Source organism: Neolamprologus multifasciatus, chromosome 7 (assembly GCF_963576455.1).
Source record: "Neolamprologus multifasciatus chromosome 7, fNeoMul1.2, whole genome shotgun sequence".
In the NCBI taxonomy this organism is placed as follows: Eukaryota; Metazoa; Chordata; class Actinopteri; order Cichliformes; family Cichlidae; genus Neolamprologus; species Neolamprologus multifasciatus.
Window position 1 is genome coordinate 20,872,560 of NC_140445.1, and position 9,720 is coordinate 20,882,279.

The 9,720-nt window shown below is 38.4% G+C and overlaps 1 long non-coding RNA gene across 2 annotated transcripts; it reads left to right on the forward strand.

Annotated features, from left to right (window-relative positions):
• Window positions 1-612: 612 nt before the first annotated feature.
• Window positions 613-9,435, forward strand: LOC146514184 (uncharacterized). Of its 2 annotated transcripts, XR_014875197.1 has the most exons (3): window positions 613-937; window positions 3,632-3,773; window positions 5,708-9,435. It is a non-coding gene; the product is annotated as an uncharacterized LOC146514184 (long non-coding RNA). The 2 variants fall into 2 exon arrangements; XR_014875196.1 differs by lacking the exon at window positions 613-937 and having other exon boundaries at window positions 2,688-3,773.
• The last annotated feature ends 285 nt before the right edge of the window (window positions 9,436-9,720 follow it).

Genomic DNA, 9,720 nt, shown 5'->3' on the forward strand with positions numbered 1-9,720 from the left:
TGTATGTATATATAAATATAAACATATAGCAAATGTATATGCAAATAGATGCATATATGCATGCATGTGTGTCAAAGCTGGAGAGCAAAGGTATCTATGTGGGTATGCTGGTGTGCATACTTGCTTGTCTGCACCGGTTCATGCTAGCATTGTCCAGGCATGCTAGTGCCATCTCTGCAAATGAAAAAAAGACAAACCCATTTTATACTATAAAGGGGATTTACAATCATTCATTTTGAATTAATGATGTCAACATGAATATGAATAACCTGTATCAACTGAAAGCCATGCTATGGACCGTTTTTTCTATTTTTTCTCTGTATGATGTAATGATGTCATTTCAGGCAAAGAAAGAAATTTTTCAGAGCTGATGAACTGAGGGTCTGCCTCAAGGCCCAGAATAAGGCAAATAAGGATTTCTTTGAAATGTGACTCTACTAGCTACTCTAGTAGACTCCAAGAGCTGGTAGCGAGCACAGTAGGTCCCCTATAAAGGTGAACTTAGATTCTTCTTCTTCTTCTTTACGGTAGCTGACCTGAGTCTTCAGGTCAAAACACCAAGAATTTACATGCAGTATATACTGAATTTTAATTTCTACTGAACTTTAGTATAGAGAGACTGTGCCAGCATACTCTTACTCAATACTAGCTTGCTGGTTTACAAGCAAATAGGAGGTGAGTCAGGAATTAGCAGCTGCTAGGTGTGGATTAAGGTTTCCGCTCATTAGACGGAGGAAGCAGAGCTATAATCCAGATCCTTCACAGGCTGTTGACACATTTGCAGGCCTACACATTTAGCAGCAAACACACTGCTATGTCCATTCAGAACTTTATAATCATCAATTTTGCATGACCAAGTGGCAGGGGCCTCTCTTTTAAGTTTAACACCTAGAGCTGCTGATGTAACTAGGTGAAAATGACAGAGGAGCTGCTGCAGGTAAGTGTAGGATGAGATTTTATCAGAGAAAACTGTGAGAAATGGCTGCAATGTTGCAGTACCTGAATCTGGATTATGACTGCAGTCTTTGCCTGTGGCTTCTCAATCAGTTAGATGGAGCTGAAGAAGCTGTCTTCAGAAGTCTAATCCTCTCCCATTTCTATCAAAATCCTCACAGGGCATCATTATGGAGGTATTGATTTGATGACTGGCTGTGCTGAATGTCACAGCAAAGATAGCGATAATTTTCTTAGCATTTGAAAGCACCGAAATTGAACGTACTTTTTTTTTTCAGATTTGTGAAAAAAAGAAAAATGATCTGGGGGGCAGACAGCACATTATAATTATGGGAACTGACATTACAGAGAATGTGACCTTTGTTTAGAGTGGACATTATAAAGGAATAAGCTGGTGTACAAATCCATTAACAGGCAACACATTAGAGTTATAATGGTTTAATGTTTTCTAATTACTTCTTCATTTATTTTGACTCCTGGGTTTTAATTTGGGTTATTTACAGAATGAGTTTGCTCATTTCAGTTTAGTTTGTATTATTTTTAAAAAATGTTTTTGTTTTTGCTTTTATTCATTTCTGTGTTAGTTTTGGTCTTTTTGAGTATTATTGTATGAATGCCATATACAATTTATATGAAGCCAAAGGGTTTTTTTTATTTTTTTTATTTTTTAAGGGTACCTAAATTCAGGATATGTCTGTTTCTGTGTTTCAAACATACACAAAAATAGTTTCAGTTAGCTAATTTTTCTTTTTATGCTAATGAACTAAAATGAGTTAGTCTTCTCTCCCTCCTCTAACTCGCAGAGGTTGCAAAAGATGAATTTCCCTCACTTAGTGTGTTTCTGCTGGAGGTTTCTTCCTGTTAAAAGGGAGGTTTTCCTTCATACTGTTGTCTGCTCATATGGAGTTGTATGACTGTTGAGGTTTTTCTCTTGTAGCATCGTCACAATATAAAGTGCATCTAGGTGACTGCTGTCGTGACTGGACAGTATATAAATAATAATAAATTCTGACAGATTGCTTAAAACCTTCTTACTTTCTTCTTGAATTAACCACTTATTGAGAATTCAGTAATATTCTATTAAAACTCAACTTCACATATGGAGATACTTTATAATGGTACTGTCAGAATTAAGACGGGAAGGGAAGTATAATAAAATAATTCACTCACCAGCCCCTTTATCAGGTTCTAGACCACCTGATGTGATCTTTTTCTACTCTAACCCATCAGCTTCAAGGTTTGACATGCTGTGCATTCAAGGATGTTCTTCTTTATACCCTGGATGTAACAAGTGGTTATTTGAGTTACTGTTGTCTTCCTATCAGCTTGAAGCAGTCTGGCCTTTCTCCTCTGATCTTTGACATCAAAAAGGCATTTTTGCCCAGAGAACTGCTGCTCAGTGGATATTTTCTATTATTTTATTTATTTTTTTATCTGTTGCTCTGTTGCATGACTACTTGTTTTTCTAGTGGTGAATCCAAACATCTAAACCACCTTTTTTGAACACAACTTTTTCGTTTTGCTTTTATTTTGCTGTTGTTTTTTATGCTGATATAACAGCAATGAGTCATTTTTACAGAGCATCAGGCTCTTTAGTTTTAATTTAATGCACCATGACTCCAAAAACTATGCACTATGTAGTCAGAGGATTATATTTAGAGCGAAAAACAAATACTCAGTAGCACATTACGACAAAGTAAAAACATGTTTTCAGATTTTTTATTTATACTCTATTCATTACCTTGTAGAAGCTCCTTGAGGCACACATTATGGCAGAGGTGAGCAATCAGTTATCCCAAGAGTCCACATGAAAGCCTGGGACTGTTGTGGAGGGCAGTGGACAGGTGATCATCACTGACAGACCATCTGTATTTGTTAAACTTCATCACTGTGAATGTTTTTTCACATATGAAGAACAAAGAGAAGCAACATCTTCTGAGCCTTCTAATGTGTGGAAAGCTCTCCTCTTTGAAAAAAGAATAAAAATACAGGAGTGATCCTGGCTAGAAGTGTTCTGCAACAAGTGAATCAGGTCAGTGAGTTCAAGCTCAACATCACTGGATGCATTATCCACACTGCAAGTGAAAGGATATTGAATCATGTGCATTTCACTCTCAACTGTCTTCAAATTGCTTTGCAAACCCATCGTGCAGGGCTGTAATGGCTCCTGCCATCAATGTTGGCATGTGATTGAGAATGTTGTTCTATGAGCTGAACTGAATTGAAAGAAGCTGCAGGTTTCTCATTAAAGCTTTTACTATTTTGCAAATAGGCCGTTGCCTTGCAATTTGGTATTTACTCAAGTCATTAGTACAGTCACATCAATAGCAAATGCAAGATCTGCCTTTTATTCTACACCATGAGCCCTCTGGAATGTCCTTTAAAACTCTTGAATTTCTGCAGGTCCTGTAGTCCTTTTAGCACTTTGCCCAGGCTAAGCTACCTGACAGCTGCGTGGTAGCCTATGTCACCATTTTCTGTTTCATGCTCTTCCAAAAGTCCAAAAAACTGACTCTGATTCATAAGTGTTTTAGTTATTGTAGAACATCAATAACACAGCTAATATTAGCACTGACTTTCACAAGCCCACCCGATGTGTAATGTAATTCAAAAGTATCCATATCAGTTCTAGATTTATTTCAGTGGTTTTATTTATATTTCTACTTTATATCTACAGATCAAAACTTTTCCCTGCCAGTTTGTCCCATTTTGGCTTCAGATGTGATCCTGGGGGCACAAAGTGCCCAAGTCAGTGTCAGCAAGAAAAATCAGTAGATGATGATGTCATGACCTAATCAGCCAGTTACTTATTTGGTAGGGTAAGTGGTTGTGGTTTCAGATTTTAACCATTCAGACATTTTTGAGGCTACTCTTCTCCCAGAACACTGAAAGCTTTAGAAACTGTTACAGTTTTGCCTGATGTCCACAATCTTATCATGTAGGACTACAACGCAGACTTGAGGCTTGTTTTTTGTCTTGACATGCACTGCTAAATGTGGGTTCTTATATGCAAAGGTTTGTGTCTTTCAAAACATTTTATTCAGTTTACCACAGTTAAAAGTAGGCAGTCATGTCCTAAGATAAACACAGCAACAGGATGGACCTGACCAAAATGTTAAGTGGCACAGCCTCAGGCACATTTTATGAATTTGGTTTTAAGTAATTTGCAAATATTTCTAAAAACATGTTTTCACTGAGTAATGACATTATTATTGACATTACTGAGTGTATATTAATGGGGATGCCTAAACACCCTTCTCTTTTTGAGTAATTAATGAATAAAAGTCTTAGTTTAAAATAATATTGCAACAAACAACATTGTACACATGAACCAGTTGTTAACAGGCAAGTGATGGCCACTAACTTTCTGCTTCTCAACTCAGATAAAACTGAGGTCATTGTACTCGGCGCTGAAAAGCTTAGAAATTTGGTATCTAACCAGATTCTTACTCTGGATGGCATTACCTTGGCCTCCAGTAACACTGTGAGGAACCTTGGAGTCATTTTTGACCAGGACATATCCTTCAACGCACATATTAAACAAATATGTAAGACTGCGTTCTTCCATTTGCGCAACATCTCTAAAATTAGAAATATCCTGTCTCAGAGTGACGCTGAAAAACTAGTTCATGCATTTATTACTTCCAGGCTGGACTACTGCAATTCATTATTATCAGGATGTCCAAAAAACTCACTGAAAAGCCTTCAGCTAATCCAAAATGCTGCAGCAAGAGTACTGACAGGGACTAGAAAGAGAGAGCATATTTCTCCTGTTTTGGCTTCCCTTCATTGGCTTCCTGTTAAATCCAGAATTGAATTCAAAATCCTGCTCCTCACATACAAGGTCTTAAATAATCAGGCCCCATCTTATCTTAATGACCTTGTAGTACCATATCACCCTATTAGAGCACTTCGCACTCGCTCTGCAGGCCTACTTGTTGTTCCTAGAGTATTTAAAAGTAGAATGGGAGGGAGAGCCTTCAGTTTTCAGGCCCCTCTTCTGTGGAACCAGCTTCCAGTTTGGATTCGGGAGACAGACACTATCTCTACTTTTAAGATTAGGCTTAAAACTTTCCTTTTTGCTAAAGCATATAGTTAGGGCTGGACCAGGTGACCCTGAATCCTCCCTTAGTTATGCTGCAATAGATGTAGGCTGCCGGGGGATTCCCATGATGCATTGAGTTTTTCCTTTCCAGTCACCTTTCTCACTCACTATGTATTAACAGACCTCTCTGTATTGAATCGTATCTGTTATTAATCTCTGTCTCTCTTCCACAGCATGTCTTTATCCTGTCTTCCTTCTCTCACCCCAACCGGTCGCAGCAGATGGCCGCCCCTCCCTGAGCCTGGTTCTGCCGGAGGTTTCTTCCTGTTAAAAGGGAGTTTTTCCTTCCCACTGTCGCCAAAGTGCTTGCTCATAGGGGGTCATATGATTGTTGGGCTTTTCTCTGTATCTATGAAGCGCCTTGAGGCGACATTTGTTGTGATTTGGCGCTATATAAATAAAATTGAATTGAATTGAATTGAACACTTTATGAAAAATGATCAGCAATCAGTGAATTCCACGTGTTTAACTTTTAGTTGGTTGAAAAGGCAAAAGAGTAAAGAAAAAGGGAACATGGTGCACTGCCACAGTAAACAGTGAACAGTCTGTTCTTTCAAACTGTCATGCACTGTGCAAAAATCTTCCTCATTTCTTTATATCTTGCTTCAAGGAATCAGACTTTCTTGTGTTTTTAGTTTTTTTCTGCAGTATCCCAAAGTCATGTCAAGAAACAGGAAGAAAATCAAGCAAAGACCTGACACAGGACCTGAGAGATGCATCTGGCCTTTCAGTAGATCTTCAAAGTTCATCAGAAAGTATTTCAGTGGAAGAGTGGTTGTCAAGTAGCCGTTCTTAAGGAAAGGAAATGGGGAGGAAAGGCTGAGGAATGCCAAATCAGTGCCAATAGGGCTTATGAAGTGATGAATATATTTTTTAAAATATTGGTTCAATTCATCAATAATATGAATAATATGAATTATTCTAAAGGAGGTCAGGAGAGCGGTACAACAGTGAGTGTTTCAGGCATCTGTAAACAAGGTGGAGGCTGTCATGGTTTGAGCCATGGTGTTGGTGATCTTGAATGATCCCAAACTCCCCCCCCCCCCCCCCCCCCCATAAATGTATAGAAACACACACACTATGAACAAGTTTGAATAAATCAGATCACCTATTGCCCTTGTAAAATATATATTTTTAGTTTTATTTTATTTTTAAGGCGTGGTGGCTTAAGACTTTTGCACGCTGCTTTAAATGTATGATTATATATGCTGCAGACCTTAATGCCAGCGATTTTGTAGGGTCACACGGAAATACGTTTTGGCTCTTCTTCACCAACCATTTTGTTAAAATAGGTGCAGTAAAACATGCTTTAAATGCCCAACTGTTAATATTCTACTGACAGTGCGTCTTTTTCCACGGCTACTTTATTTATTGAAAATGTTGAAAGGATGCCATTAGGTATTTCAAGCACACAGAAATGTGCTTTTTGCTGAGTAGATTGACATTTGGGTGTCCGTAATAATGGAACAGTGAGGAAAACAACACCTTAATGATCCAGTGAGTTTTTGAACTAATGAGTGTAAATCAACAATGACAGCTCCGAGTAGCTGTTGGGAACAGTGTGGCTTTTGAGCTGTGAGATAATATATCTGCTTTAAATAAGTAATCTTAGCCGTGTAGGTGGGCTCACACTCCTCAGTGGGACGTCTTCTGTATGTGTTTGCATTTGTTAACATTCATTTTGTAGTGATGGAAACATTTTTTTTTTTCCAGATTGAGACTGCCGTGCTACAGAAGAACTTTTACCAGTTACCTAAGATGCTTTTGATCTGGGCAGAGTGAAGGGGACATTCATTTCAAATGATTTGCTTGTTTCAGTGAATGCTTTTTGCATGTATTTCTGTGCGTACTTTTCTTCCCTCCACATGTAATCGCATGAGATGGTAACCTAGCTCTGGGAAAAAAAGCGGCACCTTTGTGAAATACAAAAAAGAAAAAGAAAGGGGAAAAAAAATCTGATCTGCCTCTGAAGAAACACCACCTTATCTCAGAAACACTGGAGGCAGCTTGTCAAGTTTCTGATGTTTTATATTCAGGGGTAATATCTGGATTCAGATGAACAGAGGAACCCAGGTGTATCTGGCCACTGTCTGTGCAGGATTCAATCAAAGCCAAGTCAGATTTGTTCTGTTTTTCCTTTTCCTTTGCTCCCTTGCTATTTCTCTTAATTTCACTTCAATTCACTGTGCTCTATTGGCATGAATGATAGATGAGCCGTGCTGCCGCAGCATCTAACAATAAACAGTTTTTGACCATTTGTATGATTGTGTGTGTTGATATATGTGTATCTGTGCGTGTTCTATACATATATATATATATATATATTGATTTTCTTTTTGTTTTCCACCAGGCAGATGTCTTTGTTGTAGCTTCATTTCCATATTTACCTTTTGTCTGCCTTCTCCTGTGAGACGTGAAATCGCATCTAAAACAAATCATCACGATTTAAACCAGCTTTGCTGTGTAGTTCTTCTGAAACATGGTTTTGCTTTGTTTTTCATCAGTTTAAAGAAATCTGTATTTACAGTCTTCCGTGGCATTCCTCTTTTTCCAAAAAACATGTTCCCATATGAAATAATTAGGAAGAATAATTTCTGCAGAGATACATGCGTGTAATAAAATAATTCACACTTTCACTCGTGTCTCGTGGCCATGTTTCTAGCTTTCGAAGTTAAATAACTAATTAAATTTAATAATTAATAATTTTTTCATAAGGGGTAGCTGTAGTTTAGAGGAAGAGCAGGTCCTCTACTGTCATGGAAGGTTGGACGTTCAATCCCTGGCTGCTCCAGGTGACCCAATAACAGCAAGAGTCTGTTGCACTCTGATGAAGATGAAGAAAAGATGGACTGCTTGTTTAAAAAAACAAACAAACAGGCGTAACTGGTGCATAGGTTCATTTTTTAATGATACAACATGATGTTATCATTTAGAGCAAAATTTTGCAAACCTCCTTTTACGAACCACTGATTTAAGTCACAGTTTCAAGCTGATTAAGTCACAATTTTTCACTTATCCAGTCTTAGCCAGACATTCCTGTAATCTGTGTTGGGTTTTTTTTAACTAGCCTTGATAAATCTGAAGGTCTTTCAAAGTTTTTCATTTTCAATTCAGGACATTTTCAGAGGATTTTTTTGTTTGTAATTAAGCCATGAACACTAACCTAGATTTTTGCGTCTACACATAACAGAACCTTTAGCAAGGAATTTAAACAGTATTTTTAGCAGCCCATTTTAAAAATGCATTTTTCCCATTTCTTTTTTTAGAATTTCCAAAAATAACACAGTTTGAAAGTTATGGGATCCTTTTTCACTAACAAGGTGAAAAGGCGCCACAAAGCTGTTTGAGTCCCAAAGAGCTATTAGTCAAAACACTTGGGTTTTGGAATATCTTGGAATAGTGTGCAGTGTGTAGTCAAAAAATATGAAGAAACTGGACAAGTTTACTCAGATTAAGAAAAAAATCCAGCAGCTGACTCCTGACATAGAACCTGAGAGGTATGCCAAATTACAATAGAATAGATACAATGATACACACACATACTTCCAATGCAGTCAAAGCAAATCTGGATAGAAAAACAAACAATTAAATCACTATTGGCCATGGATTGGCCTCCCCAGAGCCTGGACCTCAACACTATTGTAGCAGTGTGCCATTATCTCGAAAGAGAGCGCAACAAAAGGCAGCCACCATCCAAAGAAAAGCTTTGAATGTCCTCCAAGAAGCCAGGAGAGCTATTCCTGAAGACTACTTAAGGAAATTACAAAACAGCTTGCCTAAGAGAGTTCAGGCTAGGCTGAAGAATAAAGGTGGTCATACCAAATATTGACTTTTTTACTTCAATACATGCTTGTACATGTTGCAATAAATTCCCACACCTATTCCCGGTTTTTTCCCAGGAAAATATGAGGAATTGAGGGCTTTACAAAGCAGGCCTTTTTTATTCAAGTGGAGCTTCTTGCGCTGCTTCTTTTCTATGTTTACTTTTACTCTGAAACATTTTCCCATTGCTGGCTAGAGGTAGTCAGTGACTGTATTATTATTTTTTTTAGTGATTTGGGTTAACCACTCCTTAAAATACCAAACATTGCTGGCCTAAATGAGAGGAAGTTCTTCATCCAGCCATGCTTTGTGGTGCACATTTGCTTCTCTCTGTGCCTGTGATCACACTTTGTTGGGAGGGGATTGGATTTTCTCTCTCCATTTGGGCCACCAGTGATTAGATGAGTCTATGTCTGAGAGTTTAATCCTTGTTGGAAGGAGCACCAAGTTGCATGTGGCTTGCTCACACGCACACACACACACACACACACACACACACACACACACACACACACACACACACACACACACACACACACACACACACACACTCACAGTTTGAGATCCAGATGTATCTTCTTTTTTTTTAAGTTCTGCATCTGCAGGGAGGCATGTGGCCTTCATGGCACAGGCCCAAGCAGCTTATTGATGGGCAGATTTAGTCCCCATTCATTTCACTCAGACATTTCTTTTGTCAGGCCCCCCTCACCCTCTCTTTTTCACTCACACAGCACACACGCACACACACAAACACACACATCATGTGTCAGATGAAGCCAGCAGGGGTTGGAAGCTTTGTGCAACAGGCCAGAGAGAAATAATAATGTCTTTTAAAGCAC